General features: G+C 38.2%; 1 long non-coding RNA gene across 7 annotated transcripts; it reads left to right on the forward strand.

Annotated features, from left to right (window-relative positions):
• The first annotated feature begins 959 nt into the window (after positions 1-959).
• LOC103942883 lies at positions 960-20,933 on the forward strand. Of its 7 annotated transcripts, none has more exons than XR_007252752.1 (6): positions 960-1,249; positions 1,364-1,886; positions 1,992-2,155; positions 19,906-19,962; positions 20,460-20,546; positions 20,676-20,933. It is a non-coding gene; the product is annotated as an uncharacterized LOC103942883 (long non-coding RNA). The 7 variants fall into 7 exon arrangements; XR_007252755.1 differs by having other exon boundaries at positions 20,460-20,514; XR_007252750.1 differs by having other exon boundaries at positions 1,364-1,624; positions 1,726-1,886; positions 20,460-20,933.
• Positions 20,934-22,674: the final 1,741 nt, after the last annotated feature.

Genomic DNA, 22,674 nt, shown 5'->3' on the forward strand with positions numbered 1-22,674 from the left:
TTTCATGCAATCATAGTAACGAATGCCTCGTCAACACTTATAATTTTCATAGAGCGTAATGATTCTTGCTTGTATCTCTATTATGCAATCATGTAGGGGACTTGTGGGAAATGTTTTGGGTTGTCGTATGCAATCATCCAATTCAATAACGTTAGGAAGATTTGAAGGTTAATTTAAGCGGACCTAATTAACCCGGGGTGATGAGTTTAATAATTTATTGAAATGCAATTGGAAATCGTTTTATTATGCAAGTATAACATATGTGGAGATGAACCCCTTAGCTAGCTTTTCATCCCATCCATTCAAATCCATCACATTCATATTTACATTCTGTTTTTAATTAGAATCTGTGCAATTAGTTTAATTTCGTCCAAACTCAACCCCCCCTTACTTTAATGTCCAAATTAGTTAGAAAGTGTTTTAGTTTGTGTTTATAAGTGTTTTGTTTCATTTTATCACCCAATTTCGTCCAAAGTAGTCAAAGTGCTCAAAACTGCCCAGAAAGTGTTTTTAAGGCAGTTTTGAGTGTTTTGGGTGCTGTTTGAGTCTTTTGGCTTGTTTTAGTGTTTTAAGTGTTTAGTTTTGCATTCTTTGAGTCTAGTTTAGTGTTAAAGTGTCTTAATTTGTGTTTTAGAGTGTTTTGAATTAACCTATAATCTTAAATTCGTCCAAATTTGTGTTTAAGGTCAGAAACTGCCTAGTCAGTGTTTTTAGGCAGTTTTGAGTCTTTTGAACCTGTTTTGAGTCCTTTGAGTCTTTGTGAACGTTTTTAACCTTGTTTTTATGTTTTTGAGTCAATTTAGAGGTTTTAGCAAGCCCTCCTAATCCCCGGTCTAGAACGATCCCTACTTACATATCTATACTACAATTGTCAAAAAGAGGGTTAATTTGTGTGCGTATAATTCTCGCATCATGGGATAGGGGTTTGGGTTGCAGGGAAGGGAAAGGGGTCGGGGAAGAAGATGGGTTTGTTTTTTTTATTTTTTTAATAATAGGATAAATTATTATATTTTAAATGCATAAAAAATAATAATTTTTTTAGACACAAATTTAGCAACAGCTTAATCTTCTGTATTGCACAGTGAAATGACAATTTTACCGGTGTTGTGTACGTGTTGATCATCGCGTAATGGGAAGGAGGATGCAAAAGCCGAAGCCAGCTCTCTCTCTCAAAGGTTCCTCTCTTCTTCGTCCTCTGATCTGACCAATCACAGTCAGATTCTCTCTTCCAACACCCACATCAAATTTGGTAGGGTATCCACGACCTCCTAAAACCTTTTGTTTTACCAGGCAAGTCATTATTTTTTAATTTTCCCCATAATTTTATGCTAATTTGGCCTGTTTCCTGTCCTGATTCTCTCAGCCTTTGCTCCATCTTCTCGAGCTCTCTCTCGCAGCTCATCCATTTCTCCAACGATTGACGAGTGAGATTTGAATTCAAGAGCTCCTTCATCTTCCCCAATACTGGCGTTTTCGAAAATTTCACTGTATTTCGCAGATTGGAGCCTTCTGTAATGATCGGAGCTGTTGGGATTTTGAAAAAAATGGGAGTAATTTTTCTTTTGGGTTTCGTCTCTCTGGTATTTATACTGAACCCAAAACCCCAAAAGATTTGAACTTTCAGGTAAATTAATTTACCTTCTTCTGATTTCTTTTTTTTTTTTTCTTTTTGGAGAATTTGTTGTTAGAATTTGAGTATATTGTTGCCATTGTGTTATGAATTAGGAGAAAAACAGGGTTTCAGATGCAAGGGACGAGATGGTTATGTGTGTTTTGCGTAATTCATGATACTGTATGAAGTTTGGGTTGGGTATGAATTTACTTGGAAATGTATGTATGCAGGTTGAATATACCGTTTGAGAAACTATGGTTTATTCCCATGTTCGGTAATTATTTTCATTTTATTCTGGATTCGTTCAAGTTGCAGTTTGCACCATTGGAAGATGTTTATCTAATTCCAAGTATGTAATTGATTTTGTACCATTATACAGTACTCAAATGCGCTCAACTAATACCCGCTTTCTCCCTCTCTCTCATGATGATTGCTGTGTATTACCACGCCCAGAGAAGGTGAGAATCCAGCCTTCCCAAACTTGGCTTGCCTTATCGGCTGTGGAGTATCAACAAATGCTCTTGAAATTCCTTATAAAATTTGGTAATTATTATTGACATGGTGTGACGATTGCTATTAACTATGCTGAAATATTTGAGAAATGTAGAGTAAACAGAAGAGAAGAGGAATTTTAAAGAGAGAATGATATAATAATTGCTTTGTAATTGTATGAATGAATTAACTAATCAACAGAGAGAAAGAGAGAGAGCTACCAACTTAAACAACAACTAATCACCTTGCTTAACTCTCACGGCACATACTTAACAGGCTAACAAACACTAACCTCTAAACTGATCTGCCGAGCTGGACCATTAACCTCTGTTTATATCTCCACCACTTATCTTTCGGCACTTATCAATATTTGCAAAATCTAGAGTTGCAGAAACCCCATTTTTAATGAATATTATTTTTAATTGATAATTAATTGATGACTAATCTATTCCATTGTTCATTATTTTATCGCCAAATACTTTGAATATTCATTAGCAAAAGATATAGGGTCCACTATTTAATGAATAGAAGTTTGATGGTGGATTGCATTTCCTGAGTTATAAATGTGGTGAATCCATTATTTACTAGCTGAATAGTCCAATCCAATACTACAACGTACATACAATACAGAAAAAAAGCTATCTTAATATTGGATGACTTAACGTTTTCTGTTGTTTATTTTTGATAATTTCCATTCCAAAATGTTTATACTTTTGTGAGTCATTACATTCTTTGTAAGTCCACCAAATTCACATTGTATTTCAATAAATTTTAAATGCTTTGTCTGCGCTCTAAACTTTTTTACTACAATGTGTTAGATATTCTAATTACTAAATCAAATTATCGCCATTCCATTTAACAGGAAAAAAAAATCCAACATTATTATTATCATTATGTAGACATCGAAATTTCAGTGAAATAAATGTTAACCAAGGTATTAAAATTACAACATTTATTTATTTCACCTACATCACACACTCATTTCACCTATCAACTTCCATTTACTTCACCAACATCACACACTTACTTCACCCTACCAACTCCATTTACTTCACCTACAACATCCACTTACTTCACCCACCAACTCTATTTACTTCACCCTACCAACTCCATTTACTTCACCAACCTCACACACTTACTTCACCCTACCAACTCCATTTACTTTACCCTACCAACTCTATTTACTTCACCCACCAACTCCATTTACTTCACCCTACCAACTCCATTTACTTCACCAACCTCACACACTTACTTCACCTTACCAACTCCATTTACTTCACCCTACCATTTCCATTTACTTCACCTACAACATCCACTTACTTCACCAAAAAAATGGATGGTGGTGATTCACTCTCAAAGCTTATAAATAGGCTTCTCCATCAAGAGGAAAAAACACCAATTCACAAGTACATTTCTCTACTCCCAAATTGGAAGCACACAAACACCAATTCACAAACCAAGACCAATTCACAACAAAAACCAATTCACAAACCAACACCAATTCCCAAACACATAAACACAAATTCACAAATACATTTCTCTAGACACACCAACACCAATTCACAAACAAAGACCAATTCACAAATACATTTCTCTACTCCCAAATTGGAAGAGAACACACACACAAACACCAATTCACAAACCAAGACCAATTCACAACAAAAACCAGTTCACAAACCAACACCAATTCCCAAACACACAAACACCAATTCACAAATACATTTCTCTAGACACACCAACACCAATTCACAAACAAAGACTAATTCACAAATACATTTCTCTACTCCCAAAATGGAAAAGAATACTCCCCACACATCCAAAATCCTTGAAGTTTTGAAACTCTAAAGCTCTCAAGCATCCAACCCCCAAATTCCCAAGAATCCCGAAGAATGGAGAAAGTACTCTTCGTTCTTCGTCAAATTCTCCTTCAAGATCAAGCCCCGACGGCCTTTGAAGAACTTCCACCAACTCAAGATCAAGCCCTGACGGCCCTTGAAGAAAGTGTTCATCGTTCATCCTAAGATCAAGCCCCAACGGCCCTTTGGATCAACAGCATAAACAAATCCTCACATCCAATCGTTCTTCAAGATTAAGCCCAAAAGCCCTTGAAGATCCGCTCATCCATCAACCTTCAAGATCAAGCCCAAAAGCCCTTGAAGAAATCCACACAACCATTATTCAAGATCAAGCCCCGACGGCCCTTGAAGAAAGTCATCATCCGTTCATCCTAAGATCAAGCCCCAACGGCCCTTTGGATCAACAACCTCAACAAATCCACACATCCAATTGTTCTTCAAGATTAAGCCCAAAAGCCCTTGAAGATCCGCTCATCCATCAACATTCAAGATCAAGCCCTGAAGGTCCTTGAAGAAACTTCCATCAACCTTCTAGATCAAAGCCACGAAGGCCCTTGAAGAAACTTACAACTGTTCATCCAAGATCAAGTCTCGACGGCCCTTGGATCAACAAATCTACATCTTACGGAGATAGAATCAGAGGATCAAATTACAAAGAGATCGTAACCCCAAAATCATTAAACAACAAAAATATTATTTTGCACGCGTTATTCTTGTCTCTTGTTTTCAGGAATTTTTCGTGTTCACAAATTTGGCACGCCCGGTGGGATAATCTCTACCTCTCATCTTTTTCTCCGTTCAAGAAAACCAAACAACACCTCCAAAATCAATGGCATCAAGCAAGGGACAAGCCGTTCTTGCAACCACCAAGGGAAGAAGCATGAGCACTTCCGCCACAAATGGAGCATCCATTGGTGCCACAACCACTCCTCAACATGCCGCTGCAAAGTTGATACCACTAAGCAAGCAAGAGCAGCATCAAAGGCGCGAGTCGGTCATCAACCTGACCTTGCTGGGGGCACCAAAGCATGCTATTGAGGCGCACAAGATGACACCCCAAAATGGCCAATAGGGTTCTTCATCAGCACTATGGATGTCTGAAGGAAAGTCGTGTCTATTGGTTGCACAAGTTCACCAATCGGAAAGGGGGCAAAGCAGCTACCGTCAACCTTCAAAGCTACATGAAAGTGTTGAGGATGATGAAATTATGACACAAAGATCGTCCGTTGCCATCACGATGCGCGATTTTTTCCCCAAAGACTTCTTCAATCACTCAGTCAAGACTCCTTGCTATGAAGATTGCAAGGAATGCCTCTCTAAGATCGTTTGACAAATTCAAAAAGCTCCTCGTTCGCACGAGCCTAAAAGGTGACAACCAAACTCCTCGTTCGCACGAGCCTAAAAGGTGACAACCAAACGCTCCTTGCCTGCACGAGCTGAAACTGCAAACGGCACTAAACCCTCCTTGCCTGCACGAGTTGAAACTGCAAAAGGCACCAAACGCTCCTGGCCCGCAAGAGCATAAACTGTGTACGGCAAAATCATCATCAAAATCACCAAAAAAAAAAAAAAAAAAAACAAAAGGGCAACAAAATTATTGCAAAGAAGAAAATAAGGGAAGGAAAGTGCACGGCATCACTTGCAAAAGTAAAAAAAAAAAAAAAAAAAAAAAAAGAAAGAAAGGAAATAACACATCTTGGTGATATATATGTTTTATTTGTATTTAGCACAATACACTGAATAAAATAAAGCATGTCTATTGATCTCCTAGAAATTACAAGTGCGTACAAAAAAAAAAAAAAAAAAAGGAGCTTTCACAAAGGTTGTTCACGTGAAGCCCCACTACTTGGCAAAACTCCAGAAGCAGGAGGCATCGAAGATGGATCATTCGAGGCCTCAATACTTGGTTGAACGCTAGATGACGAAGGAAAAAGGTGCATCTGGAAGAAAGCCGCAAGCCTTTGACGGTCACTTTGAATTCGACTTTCAGATTCTTGCAGCTGATCAAGCTTCCTCTTTATGCTCGTCGAATAATTATTTGCAAGGACGTGCAAACCTCTATTTTCGTGCTTGAGCTGTTTGATCTCTTGTTTAAGATTTCCCACCTCCACCATCAATGATTCAACTTGACGGGATCGAGCAAGTAGGCGTTGGCCCATGTTGGACACAGAGCTTGCACACTGAACACTGAGAGCTAGGGACTCTTGAACGGCCAACTCATCGGACCGTCCTGAAAGCAGCCTACTATCTCTAGGAGTGATGAGGTTCCTAGCTACTATCGTAGCTGTTGTTGCATCCTTCATCACAGAGTCTTCACCTGTAAGAGGGCCATTAGAAGATAAGAAAGACGGGCACCATACATTACCCTGACGCGGCGCACCCGTATCACTGCTGAGACTCAAATCTAAGCAAATGTTAGATGGGTTAGCCATTTTCAAAGGTGTTAAAAGAGAAGGGTTGGATGAAGTAAAATCTCAAAGGGCCGTTAAGATAAAATACACCGGAGATGATTTTCAAGAATGGGCAATCTTCAAGGTGTGCATGTTGGAGGTGATCGATACCTATATAAAAGGAGAGGCGACACAACCACCGATTCAAAAAAATTGAAGGGACACCACTCTTCAAATCTTAAAAGCCGGATTTTCCTGCGTAAAGTTCGCCATCACTCTTCAAATCTTAAAAACCGGATTTTCCTGCGTAAAGTTCGTCAACACTCTTCAGACACAATCTCGACTTTTCAGATAAAATCTCGGCTTTTCAGATAACGCGTGCAACTTTGTCAAAGATCTCTGACAAAGTTGAAAACGCGTGGAGATCATTATCCCAACGACCATTAAAATTCCTATACATGTCAACATTCATGGCAATGCATACATCCAAAAATGCATGACTCTTCTTCTCGGCTAAGAATGTAGCTGCAACCAAACCTCTCAACATGCTCAGTTTTCTTCTTCCCTGAAAAACAAAGAGAGAGAGAGAGAGATCAGTCGGCACTTGGAATCAAGCTTTCCGTTTGGAGCCAACTGCCTGGAATCCCTTCCCTGATTGCTTATCCAACCCAGCTCTCAAGTACTCATCTTCAACCATTGATGTACCCCCAAAGAAGATACCAGATATCTGGAGTACAGATGAGGCAGGAGGAAACGGTAATCTCCGGCAACGGCGCCAAAATTTAAACAATTTAAACAAGACTCAAGACAAGGGATTAGCAACTTTGCTAATCCTCGACAACTGCGCCAAAATTTGATGCGTTAAGAATGTGACACACAAATTAAACCCTATTTGTGACAATTGTAGTAATGATATAAGTAGGGATCGTTCTAACCGGGGATTAACTAGGGGTGCTAAACACTTTAAACTGACTCAAATAAATAAAACTAACATTTAAAACACTTAACTCACTTAACAAAAACTCAAAACAAGTCCACAAGACTCCAAATACTTAAAAACACAAAATAAGATAGATTGTAATGACTAAGACTTAACAAAATATGGGGGGATTGTGTTTGGACGAAATTAAATCAAATGGACAGATTGTAAAGAAAACAGATTGTAAGACAAATTGTGATAGACCAATGGATGATGGAATAGCTAAGGGGTTCTTCTCCACACATGAAATATATGCAACGTAAATCAATTTCCAGTTATCAATTCAATAAGTTATGAACCTCGACACTCCAAGTTAATTAGGTCCGCTTAAATTAACCTTCAGATTTCCCTAGAATCATTGAATTGGATGAATATGCATCGCAAACAAATTATTCCTAACAAGTTCTCTATATGAACAACATGATAAAGATACAAGTTAGAATCATTACGTTCTTTGGAAATCATAAGCATCGACAAGGCATTTGTAACTATGAAAAGCATGATACTCTTGCCAGGAATCTATTTAACATGATCGTGACTAGCGACCTTCACTACTTGTGAATATAAATTCATAACGATTAGGTGAAACAAACTTATATCCTAGCACCAAATTCAAGCATGCAAATTAAGCGTGCACTCTCAATCAACATACAAGAATAAGTTCTAAATCAAACGGTTAAGCAAATTGTATTCATGACTTATACAACGATCACTGGAAGTAATCAACTTATTTCACATATATAATCATGGTTTCGAATCCACCCTTAGCCAAAGGGGGTTTAGTTCCTCATACGTACAAAACAAAGATAAGTAAATTTAACCATTGAAATCAAGGAGAGGAAACACCTAAAAATTCCAGCAACTCAACTTGAATTGCATGAACGTTTAGGCCCTCTTCTCCTCCTCTTTGTTGCGGCACAAGGTCTAAGGACAGGTTTTGGGGTGGTATTTGTATGGAGGAATGGATGTGTGATGGTAGGGTAGTGTTTTGGAGGGATGGGGAGTGCTGAAAATGGAAGGGGCATCCACGGCTTCAAAGGATTGTTGCTGGAATGGAGGGTTATGCACGGCTCAAAGGATTGTTTGATGGTGTGAAGTCTGTATGAATGGATGTTTTGTGGCTGCAATGGATGTTTATTTATAGGTGGCTGAATGATTAAAGAGGGAATATGAATGAATGACAGCTAAGGAGAGAATGTGGCTACCATCATGAAGAGTGCATGGATGTGGCTGAATAATGAAATGGGAAAGCATGTGGCTGAATGGATTAAAGAGGGAATGATGATGGGAGCGTATGTATGTGACAGATAGGTTGGTTGGTGGCTGCAATGGAAGGTAAAAGGTGTATGGAGGTGTGGAATGGAGTGGCTGCAATAATGAAGAGGGAAAGAATGGGGGTGACAGCTTAGGGGTTTTTGTGTGTGAAGGTGGCTGAATAAAATAAATGAGAAGTGAATGAATATGGTATGGCTGCTTGTGGAACTAGGGTTATTAGGGTGAATGGCTGAGATGGTTTTTAGAAGGCTTAGGGTGAAATATGGATGGGGACTTGCGGCTGAGAGGGAATTAGGGTGAATGGCTGATTGAAATTTGAAATGATATAATAGAATGAATGAGAGGAGAAGTGACGGCTTGTAGCTTAGGTTAAAAACAAAAGGTATGGCTGAGATGATTGTGGGGTGACGGTTAGGGTGAATTAGGGTGAAATAAAATATGAAAGGAAGTGAATAAATCAGAATAGGACTGCAAGGTTAAAGGGCTAGGGTTTAAGTGCATAAAATGGGCCATTTGTTTTATGTCCTAAAGTGCATACAAGGTCTTCAATTTCGTCCAACACTTTGGCTCCAAGCATAAGCTATCCATCATTAGCCCAAAAGTGCTCCAAAATGCACTTCTTTGCTCCTTTAGCCCTTAGAACCTGAAAACATACGAAAATAACTTAAAAGACTTAAAGAACTAAGAAATAACAACGTAAATACACAAGAACAAGCCAACTAAGTTGCCTAAATATGCTCCTATCAAATTCCCCCACACTTAGCTTTTGCTAGTCCTCGAGCAAAACAGAAAAACAAATCAAAACCTAAACCTTCCAACAATGGTCTCAGGGATTCTTAATGCACATGACATGTTCAAGAACATTACTCACATAGATTTTAGTCATCCTTATGCTTAGGCACATACGTAATCATAATCACTCCTTACTAGTTCTCATTTAATCAATTTAAAACAACATTTGAATGTAGTAACATGCCTTAGAGAAATCATTTAATTCCTTACAAGATACTCTCTTATTTTCACACAGACTTTCTGATTACACACCCTACACTAAGTATATGTGAGAAAATTGATGTAAATATGAAACTAAACACTCACATATGTTTATAACAAGGAAAGCACTTTTCTGGAATGTATATGAATAAGATCTCATGAAAGGAATGCTACCAATTAGATGCGAGAACCAAGGACACCATATGCTTACATCAATTCCAAACTCCACATTATTGAAAACATAATGATCAAGATTGAAGCATAAGGATTGTAACGGGGTAAAGGTGATTGGCTAACAATGAAAGGTAAGGATAACAAATGTTCTTTAAGCAATAGCAAGCAAAGTAATGAAATTTGACACTTAGAATCACTTATGATTGCAGAAACTCACTTAGACACAGAAGGGGAAAATTCATACAACTCTTAGGGCCATATTCAACGTTTTGGACCGTTTTTTCAACTACTACAAACATGTGAGCTTATTTTCACTTATTTCATCCTCTTTTTCTTTCTTTTCACAACTTTTTCTTTTCTTTTTCTTTTTCCATGAATTTTTTTTTTTCATGCCTTATTTCTTTTCGTGGCATATCAACACACACACACAAATTCCCTCACACTTGTTGTTTTGCATATTCAAAAGGATTCCCTCTAAGTCATGCTTACTATGCTTCAAGAACAAGGGTATGGGTGGTCCTAATCTAGGCTAGGTGGGGATGATATGGGTAAACAAAGAACAAAGACTAACAATGGCTCAATGGGGGTTATGACCTACAATATATATATAGTACATGGGTTGGCTGTTTGGTTGATGACTTCACTACACACTTCATCTTGATATATATTATGCAATCATGCTTTGAATGGAATGGATGCAAGTTCTAGCATTTGGAACTAAATGATGAAATGCCTTCTAATTAGCAACCAAGCAAGAATAATGAGATCATGCAACGAGTTTGAAAACAAGAATCACAGATTAATACTCTCCAAAGAATGTTTAAAGCTCAAGTCTCTCAGGGTTGTAATGTTATTCTAAGTTCCTTCCTTCAAGCATATTACAAAAACTTCTTTTTTTTTTTTTTTTTTTTTTTTGGGATTAAACATGAATTCATAAACAACTATAACCAAGTATAAACCAAGAATATATCAAACTTCCATCCATGTTTATAATTCTCTTTCACAACATCATGCAATTAAAAACCAAATTCTCATCATTGTGTTGGAAGGTGACCTACGACACAAACAAACACACAAAAACAACTCTTTTTAGGTTTTTCAAAACAATTTTCAAATTTTTTTGGTATTTTCGGATTTTTAAGTCAACACTCTAAAACACTCTAAAATAGCTTAAAAACACTTAAAAACAGCAAGGAACAACATTGGAAGTTATAGGTGATAAAATCCCGCGAATTTGCCTCAACATACTTAGTTATCCCCCCACACTTCAATCAAACATTGTCCTCAATGTTTTAAGCCTAAAATCACACCAAATAAAAGTAAACACATAAACAGCAACTAAACATACTAAACATGGCAGAATGTAACTAACAAAGAGAAGAGTTTAGGGACGCAAATCTGGTTATGGAGTGTAAATTCCATCTTCTCCTTGATGATTGCATTGAGGCTTGATCTTGAGTTTGACTAGAAGATTTTCTGGTTTCCTCCTAATCGTTGATTTTCCACAGGCTTAATCTTGAACTGGGCTGGAGGATTCTTTTGGTCTCCTCCGAAGGTCTGAACTTACTCCTTTTATCTGGAGTTGAATTTGATTCAAGGGTGGTGAACACTTGATTTTTAATCGGACTTGTGATTTCTTCAAGGGCCATCGAGGCTTGATCTTGAGTGAAAATAGGACCATGAGCGGTTTCAGGATTCAGACACATGGCAGGCAAGCACGAGGTGGAGGTGATAACCTGTTTCCTTGTTCAATCTTTCCAATTCGTATTGAAGAGGGTTAGAGGATAACTCAGCATATGCAGTTGTTGCGTTTGCTGACGATCCATAAGATTGATGTTTCATTGTCACTCGTCTTAGCTGTTCTCCAAGCAGATGTGGTCCGTTCTCTGGAAGTGTATCAACCGTTGAAGATGACTACTCGAGAGCAACGCTAGGTAAGCAACCAGGGAATAGATTCCAGGTAGTCGGTTCCAGATCGGAAGACTGACTCCAAGTGCCGGCTGATTGCTCTCTTTCTCTTTGTCATGCGAGTAAGAACAAGGACAAAGGAAAAGACAGGGAAAGAGCATGATATGAGATACCTTTTGCTTTTGAAGAAGTAGCGAATGAATCAGCACATATATTTGTTGCGCTTGTCTCCACATGCTTCGATCTACCGTTTCCTCTTGCCTCATCTGTACTCCAAGCATTTGGTATCTTCTTTGGGGGTACATCAATGGTTGAATAGGTGTTCTCAAGGGAAGAAGAAAATTGAGCATGTTGAGAGGTTTGGTTGCAGCTACATTCTCGGCCGAGAAGAAAAGTCATACGTTTTTGGATGTATGCCTTGCCATGAATGTTGACGTATATAGGAATTGTAATGGCAAGTAGTAGTGCGGATGCGGCTTTGTCACCCACGCTTGTCGGCAAAAGTGTGAGATCTTTGACAAAGTTGCACGCGTTATCTGAAAAGCCGAGATTGCGGCTTTGTCACCCACGCTTGTCGGCAAAAGTGTGTAGTTGGGATAATGACCTCCACGCGTTTTCAACTTTGTTAGAGATCTTTTGACAAAGTTGCACGCGTTATCTGAAAAGCCGAGATTGTGTCTGAAGAGTGTTGACGAACTTTACGCAGGAAAATCCGGCTTTTAAGATTTGAAGAGTGGTGTCTTTTCAATTTTTTTGAATCGGTGGTTGTGTCACCTCTCCTTTTATAGAGGTATCGATCACCTCTAACATCCACACTTTGAAGATTGCCCTATTCGTGAAAATCGTCTCCGGCCCTTTGAGATTTTACTCCATCCAACCCTTCTTTTTTAACATCTTTGAAAATGGCTAACCCATCTGACATTTGCTTAGATTTGAGTCTCAGCAGTGATACGGGTGCGCCGCGTCAGGGTAATGTCTCGTCTTTCTTATCTTCTAATGACCCTCTTACAGGTGAAGACTCCGTGATAACGAATGCAACAACAGCTACGATAGTAGCTAGGAACCTCCTCACTCCTAAAGATAGTAGGCTGCTTTCAGGACGGTCCGATGAGTTGTCCGTTCAAGAGTCCCTAGCTCTCAGTGTTTAGTGTGCGGGCTCTGTGTCCAACATGGGCCAACGCCTACTTGCTCGATCCCGTCAAGTTGAATCATTGATGGCGGAGGTGGAAAATCTTAAGCAAGAGATCAAACAGCTTAAGCGCGAGAATAGAGGTTTGCACGTGCTTGCAAATAATTATTCGACGAGCATGAAAAGGAAACTTGATCAGCTGCAAGAATCTGAAGGTCGAATTCAAAGTGACCGTCAAAGGCTTGCGGCTTTCTTCCAGAGGCACCTTTTTCCTTCGTCATCTAGCGTTCCACCAAGTATTGAGGCCTCGAATGATCTATCTTCGATGCCTCCCGCTCCTGGAGTTTTGCCAAGTAGTGGGCCTTCACGTGAACAACCTTTGTGAAAGCTTCATCTTTTTCTTTTTTTTTTTTTTTTTTTTTTTTTTTTTTTTGTACGCACTTGTAATTTCTCGGAGATCAATGGACATGCTTTATTTTATTCAGTGTATTGGGTTGCCTCCCAAGTAGCGCTTTCTTTTACGTCTTGCAGCCGGATGAGACCTTCTTTTCTCACTTAGGATCCACAGCATGCAATGGGATCTCCTTCACAACATGCTCAACAAAGTTCTCGTAGTACGGCTTAATAAATGGGAGGGGATAGTGATCCTCCCTGATTTTGGTGGTTGGGTTCCTAAAATCCATATAAATGCTCCCACCACGTTGAAATTAATTGGGTACCTGCACCAAAGAAGGTAACAACCTATTAGTTGAAATGGGAATTGGAATTGGGCTTGGCGACTCACAAACATATTGTAGTGAAAGCTCAAAATCGGCAGCCCTATCAACAATGTCCCCATTTGAAGTTTCGGCCAGATTGGGTGGTTGTAGGGCAATCACTCCAAGTTCTTCTTCAATGGTGGTGCTTGATACATCTTTCGTGGTAAGTGTGGTTCCTTTCGGCCCTTTGTCCTTATGCACATCTACGACAAAACAAGAATGACTATCGTTAGGATTTTTAATAGAGTTATAAACATTGAATTTAATTATTTCACCACCAAACTCCATTGTTAGTGCTCCCTTGGCCACATCAATCTTTGTTTGAGCTGTTTTCATGAACGGACAGGCCTAGCAAGAATGGCAATGATGGATCATGGCTCGAATCCTCCATTTCTAAGACATAAAAATCTGCAGGAAAGATGAGATGATTGACCTGCACTAAAACATCTTCAAGGATTCCCTTGGGATAAACATTAGAACGATCGGCCAATTGAATTATAACGCCATCTTGTTTTAATTCACCAAGGTTTATAGATGTATAAATGGAATATGGCATGACATTAATAGAAGCACCTAAGTCTAACATGCATTGTTCAAATTTATTGTTTCCAATTATGCATCGTAAAGCTCCCTGGATCCTTACATTTTGGAGGTAACTTTCGTTGCAAAACCGCAGATACATTTTCACTTACTTTCACAACTTCCTTGTTTGAAATTCTTTTCCTAGTTGTGCATAACTCTTTTAAAAACTTTGCATACCTGGGCACTTGCTTAATGGCATCAAGTCAAGGAATGTTTACTTGGACTTTTCGAAAGGTATCCAAAATGTCCTTTTCGCTTTCTTCCTTCTTCGATTATGCAAATCTGCGAGGGAAAGGAACATTGGGCAGATTAGTGTTCGAAATCACAACATTTGGGACAACATTACTTGAGATGGACGGATGGGAAGGCTTAGATGGTTGCGGCTTGGGTGGTGCTACACTTGCCGTGGGGTAGGATTGCTCATCTTCTTCAATTTGTATCTTCTCATCTTTCTTGTTTTGGGCAGATTCATGTGCTTTGCTTCCCACTTCTTTTCCACTTCTTAGGGTGATAGCTTTTGCAGATTCGAAACCACCCCTTGGATTGACCACCGTAGTGCTTGGTAACTTACCATTTTCACGAAATTGTCCCAAAAATTCGGCCATTTGTCCCATTTGCTTCTTTAGCTCATTAACCTCCTTTGCTTGGTTCTGCATTTCCTGTGCCATTTTGGTTAATAATTGATATGTTTTATCATCATTCATAGACGTACCTGAGTTGGTTTGGGATGATTGTGCTTGAGGATGTGGTTGTGGTGCCATTGGCCTTGGAAAGAAACCCGGGGATTGTCGGAATCCACTTTATTGGGCAGGTTGTTGTGCATCTCTCCATCTGAAATTTGGGTGGTCACGCCATCCTTGATTGTAAGTATTGGAGAAAGGATCACCCCCTGGTTGGTTTTGATTCCCATAACCCACGGTATTGGCAGATTCCCACCTTCCATTCTCAATTAATTGAGGGCATTGATCAGATTGGTGTCCTTGAATGGAGCATACACCACAGATTGTAGCTCCTTGCGCTTTGGGGCCTTCAACAAACTGCGACAACATAGACGTAAGGTTAGCCATTTGGGATTGTAACTCACAAATAGAACTTACCTCATTTACATGATGTGGCCGTAGGGTGTCTCTCTGCCCAACACCTTCATATTGTTGTGCATTGAGTGCTCGATTAGCAATGAGAATTTTGGCATCCCTGGGTGTCTTGTCCACTAGAGCTCCTCCCGCGAATGCATCCAACATTTGCCGTTCAAGTGGTAAAAGACCTTCGTAAAAATATTGAAGAAGTAGCTCCTCCTTCATTTGGTGCTGTGGACATGAAGCAACAAGAGTTTTAAAACGTTCATAATAAATTGGAAAAGATTCACCTTGGCTTTGTTGAATTCCACTAATCTTCTTGCGAAGAAGAATGACTCGTGATGTCGGAAAGAACTTCTCCAAGAAGGCTCGCTTCATACTCTCCCATGATGTGACAGTTCCGGGAGCCAACTCATACAACCAATCCTTGGCCTTCTCCAACAAAGAAAAAGGAAAAGCCTTCATCTTCAATATGTTGCTGTCCACATTCACCGGTGTCATACTTGAGCATACTACTTCAAACTCCTTTAAATGCTTATTGGGCTCCTCCATTGATAACCTATGGAACTTGGGTATATGATGTAGCAAACTGGACTTCAACTCAAACTCATCGGTCTTCTCAGGGGCTGCATTGGGGTATTGGATGCAAAGAGGGGCTGCATTGGCCAAACCCGAGGCAGAAAGCTCCTTGATGGTTCGATTGTCCGCTGCCATGGTACTTCCTCTTCAAACTTTGTCGTGGTCTCCTCTTCAACCTCAACTTCTTGCTTTTCTACTTCAGGTTCGGGACTAGGAGGATTAGACTCTTGCAATTTCTTGTTCCTTCTCAAAGTCCTCTCGAAATCGCCATCAAAGTCGGAGATATGCTCACGAACAGGTTGTGAGCTACGGGTCATAAACTAGTACCTACACACAAGAGCAAACAAGATAAGTAACCAACTTAATAGACTCGGCACAAATAAGAAAATAAGTTGCCACACACGACACAAAAACAAAACACATACACACGGTGCAAAATTTAAAACAAAACAGAAACCAAACAATTTAAACAAGACTCAAGACAAGGGATTAGCAACTTTGCTAATCACCGGCAACGGCGCCAAAATTTGATGCGTTAAGAATGTGACACACAAATTAAACCCTATTTGTGACAATTGTAGTAATGATGTAAGTAGGGATCGTTCTAACCGGGGATTAATTAGGGGTGCTAAACACTTTAAACTGACTCAAATAAATAAAACTAACCTTTAAAACACTTAACTCACTTAACAAAAACTCAAAACAAGTCCACAAGACTCCAAATACTTAAAAACACAAAATAAGATAGATTGTAATGACTAAGACTTAACGAAATATGGGGGGATTGTGTTTGGACGAAATTAAATTAAATGGACAGATTGTAAGACAAATTGTGATAGACCAATGGATGATGGAATAGCTAAGGGGTTCTTCTCCACACATGAAATATATGCAACGTAAATCAATTTCCAGTTATCAATTCAATAAGTTATGAACCTCGACACTCCAAGTTAATTAGGTCCGCTTAAATTAACCTTCAGATTTCCTTAGAATCATTGAATTGGATTAATATGCATCGCAAACAAATTATTCCTAACAAGTTCTCTATATGAACAGCATGATAAAGATACAAGTTAGAATCATTACGTTCTTTGGAAATCATAAGCATCGACAAGGCATTTGTAACTATGAAAAGCATGATACTCTTGCCAGGAATCTACTTAACATGATCGTGACTAGTGACCTTCACTACTTGTGAATATAAATTCATAACGATTAGGTGAAACAAACTTATATCCTAGCACCAAATTCAAGCATGCAAATTAAGCGTGCACTCTCAATCAACATATAAGAATAAGTTCTAAATCAAACGGTTAAGCAAATTGTATTCATGACTTATACAACGATAACTGGAAGTAATCAACTTATTTCACATATATAATCATGGTTTCGAATCCACCCTTAGCAAAAGGGGGTTTAGTTCCTTATACGTACAAGACAAAGATAAGTAAATTTAACCATTGAAATCAAGGAGAGGAAACACCTAAAAATTCCAGCAACTCAACTTGAATTGCATGAACATTTAGGCCCTCTTCTCCTCCTCTTTGTTGCGGCACAAGGTCTAAGGACAGATTTTGGGGTGGTATTTGTATGGAGGAATGGATGTGTGATGGTAAGGTAGTGTTTTGGAGGGATGGGGAGTGCTGGAAATGGAAGGGGCATCCACGGCTTCAAAGGATTGTTGCTGGAATGGAGGGTTATGCACGGCTCAAAGGATTGTTTGATGGTGTGAAGTCTGTATGAATGGATGTTTTGTGGTTGCAATGGATGTTTATTTATAGGTGGCTGAATGATTAAAGAGGGAATATGAATGGAATGACAGCTAGGGAGAGAATGTGGCTGCCATCATGAAGAGTGCATGGATGTGGCTGAATAATGAAATGGGAAAGCATGTGGCTGAATGGATTAAAGAGGGAATGATGATGGGAGAGCATGTGGGTGACAGCTAGGTTGGTTGGTGGCTGCAATGGAGGGTAAAAGGTGTATGGAGGTGTGGAATGGAGTGGCTGCAATAATGAAGGGGGAAAGAATGGGGGTAACGGCTTTGGGGTTTTTGTGTGTGAAGGTGGCTGAATAAAATGAATGAGAAGTGAATGAATATGGTGCGGCTTCTTGTGGAACTAGGATTATTAGGGTGAATGGCTGAGATGGTTTTTAGAAGGCTTAGGGTGAAATATGGATGGGGACTTGCGGCTGAGAGGGAATTAGGGTGAATGGCTAATTGAAATTTGAAATGATAGAATAGAATGAAAGAGGAGAAGTGACGACTTGTAGCTTAGGGTAAAAATAAAAGGTATGGCTGAGATGATTGTGGGGTGACGGTGAGGGTGAATTAGGGTGAAATAAAATATGAATGAAAGTGAATAAATCAGAATAGGGCTGCAAGGTTAAAGGGCTAGGGTTTAAGTGCATAAAATGGGCCCTTTGTTTTATGTCCTAAAGTGCATACAAGGCCTTCAATTTCGCCCAACACTTTGGCTCCAAGCATAAGCTATGCATCCTTAGCCCAAAAGTGCTCCAAAAGGCTCCAAAATGCACTTCTTTACTCCTTTAGCCCTTAGAACCTGAAAACATACGAAAATAACTTAAAAGACTTAAAGAACTAAGAAATAACAACGTAAATGCACAAGAACAAGCCAACTAAGTTGCCTAAATATGCTCTTATCACCTACAACATCCACTCACTTCACCAAAAAAATGGATGGTGGTGATTCACTCTCAAAGCCTATAAATAGGCTTCTCCATCAAGAGGAAAAAACACCAATTCACAAATACATTTCTCTACTCCCAAATTGGAAGATAACACACACACAAACACCAATTCACAAACCAAGACCAATTCACAACAAAAACCAATTCACAAACCAACACCAATTCCCAAACACACAAACACCAATTCACAAATACATTTCTCTAGACAGACCAACACCAATTCACAAACAAAGACCAATTCACAAATACATTTCTCTACTCCCAAAATGGAAGAGAATACTCCCCACACATCCAAAATCCTTGAAGCTTTGAAACTCTAAAGCTCTCAAGCATCCAACCCCCAAATTCCCAAGAATCCCGAAGAATGGAGAAAGCACTCTTCGTTCTTCGTCAAATCCTCCTTCAAGATCAAGTCCCGACGGCCCTTGAAGAACTTCCACCAACTCAAGATCAAGCCCCGACGGCCCTTGAAGAAAGTGTTCATCGTTCATCCTAAGATCAAGCCCCAACGGTCCTTTGGATCAACAGCACAAACAAATCCACACATCCAATCGTTCTTCAAGATTAAGCCCAAAAGTCCTTGAAGATCCGCTCATCCATCAACCTTCAAGATCAAGCCCAAAAGCTCTTGAAGAAATCCACACAACCATTATTCAAGATCAAGCCTAGACGGCCCTGGAAGAAAGTCATCATCCGTTCATCCTAAGATCAAGCCCCAACGACCCTTTGGATCAACAATCTCAACAAATCCACACATCCAATCGTTCTTCAAGATTAAGCCCAAAAGCCCTTGAAGATCCACTCATCCATCAACATTCAAGATCAAGCCCTGAAGGCCCTTGAAGAAACTTCCATCAACCTTCAAGATCAAAGCCACAAAGGCCCTTGAAGAAACTTACAACTGTTCATCCAAGATCAAGCCTCGACGGCCCTTGGATCAACAAATCTACATCTTACGGAAATAGAATCAGAGGATCAAATTACAAAGAGATCGTAACCCCAAAATCATTAAACAACAAAAATATTATTTTGTACGCGTTATTCTTGTTTCTTGTTTTTAGGAATTTTTCGTGTTCACACATTCATAGATGTGTGCTTCTCAAGCTTTGTTCTATACAAATTTTAATGCACCTGACACTCGCTTCAGGATCATTGGCATTGATCAAATAAGGTGACCAAATTCTTATCATTGATCATTCAATACCTTCTCTCTTTGCTTAGTTTTTATTCACCCCTCTTAAGACTTATTAACTTTGATATGCTTCAAGCTATTCGTTGGTATAGAACCCACCTGAACTGCTTTCAAAATAATAAGATGCTCTTTTACATAATTATGTGAATTATTTAATTTTCAGAAGAACTTGATTTAAACTTTTTAATATTTACGCAGGCAAGGGAAAAGGAATTGATAAGGCAGAAAGCTTTAGAGAAAGCTAGAAAGCTTCAGGTAATAATCGTGAATGTATTTTAGGTTATTCTTCTTTTCATAGGTTCAAAATGCAGTCCTTATTTTGTGGTTGAAGTTTTCCTAAAAGGTATTAGGATAGCTTTTTTTTGTCAATTTTCCTTCCATTTTGGTTGATGGTGGGAATAATACAGGTAAAAGAAAAAAAAAACAAAAAACTGCATGTTTCAGAGGAAAAAACACACCAGGGCACACTTGGAAATAGGTGGGGGTATTGGCAAACCTCACTTTGTATATACATGCTTTACAATTCATGGAAAACCACATGAATCCTAAAAATGATAGTAGCAAATATGATGTATTGGAACTAATATTTTATTAACATCTTTCTTGCGGTGTTGGAGTTATGCCAGGATGGGTAGTTTACCCCTGGTGTGGGTTGATGGTTGTTTTGTGTTACGATACTTAAAACTAATGGATTTGTTTCTACTCTTCTTCTTGAGTGACAGTTTAGTTCATTTCTTATTACTTTCTTACAGGTTACATACATATGGTTTTTACGAAGTAAGAGTTTCTAATGATGGGAATTATCAGGTATCTGCAATAAAGAGAATGCAAAGTAATAGGTTTGTCATCTTTTGATTTATATTAATTTCTTAGGTATCTGCAATAATGAGAATGCAAAGTAACAGTTCCCATTTCTTATTGTTTCGCAAATTAATAATTTGATTATGTTTTATTGTGTTAATGTGTAGCATAGTACACTGAGAGTGAAGAATGAATAAGGGTAAAGATTTTCAAGCTATCCAAGGGCTTTACGGCCTTAGTATAACAAAATGTTTCGACATTTAAACTTTTTTTTCCTATTTACTTTTATATTTTTTTGGCCTCTCGAATATATTTTGTGCATTAGTTTTAAATTTTGGCTGTAATCTCATTAGTTTGATTCTAATTCAATAAATTTGTGTAACATACAGTTTTCTTTTAGAAAAAGAATTGACCTTTGAAGAAAATTACTAGAATGTCTGTTTGCATTTCTTTGAAAAAAAAAAAAAAAAAAAAAAGTAAGATGTTATTAGTGAAAAAGATGTGGTTTAGAGTAGACATGCTTTTCATTCTACCAATAAAGTTATCATTTCATGTCTACTTTACATCCTTTACAGTTTTCTATTAGAAAAAGACTTAAAAGTACTTGGATCTAACAGAAGACGTGACACAGAACCGAGTGCAATGACATTCTAGGATTCATATAGACAAAACAATGAATTTTGTTAAATTAGATGTTATAAATTTCTTGATATCTAGGCTGCTTTCTTGGCAATCAAGAATACTACGGGGAAACTTTTGACATTCTGGTGAACAACTTTTATCATCTGTTATCAATGTAAATCAAACAATACTTTCTGATACCTTTTTGCATGTATTTCACAATCTTTTATATACAAGTCCTACTATTGAATCAAAAGCCACAAAAACTACTTACATAAGCACACATCTAATCTTTTTGCCATCCACTTAAAAACTAATCTACGATCTTTTGTATGTGATCCGTATCAATCAAATTTTTGGTATGTGAAAATCTTCTTAATGCTGTCAATATAAACAATATTAATCTTTTATATTTTGTAAACAGCCTTTCATACAAATTTTTAGCTTGCAGCAATGCGCGGGTATCAATTGCTAGTGTATTCCTATAACACTAAATTAAGGGAGTACTGTACAATCATATATCATTTTGTTAATAAAATGATATGATTGTAAATTATTAATTTTTAATATAATGATATAAATCTAAACTAAACGGTAAGGTTATGAATTGGTATAAAATTCATCATCATGAGATTCGAAAATAAAATTATACTTACAAGTAAAGAAGAATATATTACGTAGTAACTCAACATTACTTTAAGCCTGTAATACTTCGTGGCAGATCTTGACATTACTTTGAGTCTTATCAAAGGAATAATGTACAACCATAGTGCTCTTCCTCACCAAATTTTGTTCACCGACTCACTTTCAATCTCAATTGTTTATTAAGTAAAAATCTAACATTTGCATAACTATGCCATTCGGTGAATAAACCTATTCCATGTATTAATTAAAAGAGGTCTGTCATTATCTTATATATAAAAATATGATGTGTCATTTGTGATCTCTTCAAATTTTGTCATTTTAAACTTCTTCATTTGTTTTGTTTGTTAATTTTCTTTATTTATTCAAATTAACTAAAAAAATAAAATGAGTCCAATAAGAGAAAAAGAAAGTGTGATTGTTGTAGGATATTATGTTCGTCCACTAATTGGTGTAATCATTGAGCCATTGATTCCTCAAATGAATAGGCCGTTGATTCTTCAACTGATTAGACAACTGATTCTCTTTATTGAATTAGGGATATTTGTAATTTGCGAGGGTAGCCACATCAAGTTAACCATACCATGTAAACCTTGGTAATGAGACCCATTGCCACCCAACTTTTTCCTGTACAACAATTGGTGACCAGGTACGAGCTAGAGGTCTCGCATTTGCGCGTGTTGTACATGTGCCGATTACACCTCCGCAACGTTCCAAAGTGGACCCTCAAGGAAGGAAAGAGATTTAGGTCAGTTATGTGTCTCCTTCAATTATACGTTATTGAGACCCTTGAAGGATACTACCTGGTTGGTGGATTGTGACTTTGATGAGTCAACCTTCCCGTCGTTAAGGGGAAGGACACACTCTGTTCTCGAAGAATGCCAAGAAGTAATGTAGCTTGCT

Source organism: the organism of the source record quoted next, unplaced genomic scaffold (assembly GCF_019419815.1).
Source record: "Pyrus x bretschneideri cultivar Hongxiangsu unplaced genomic scaffold, Pyrus_bretschneideri_v1 Contig100, whole genome shotgun sequence".
NCBI classification, from domain to species: domain Eukaryota; kingdom Viridiplantae; phylum Streptophyta; class Magnoliopsida; order Rosales; family Rosaceae; genus Pyrus; species Pyrus x bretschneideri.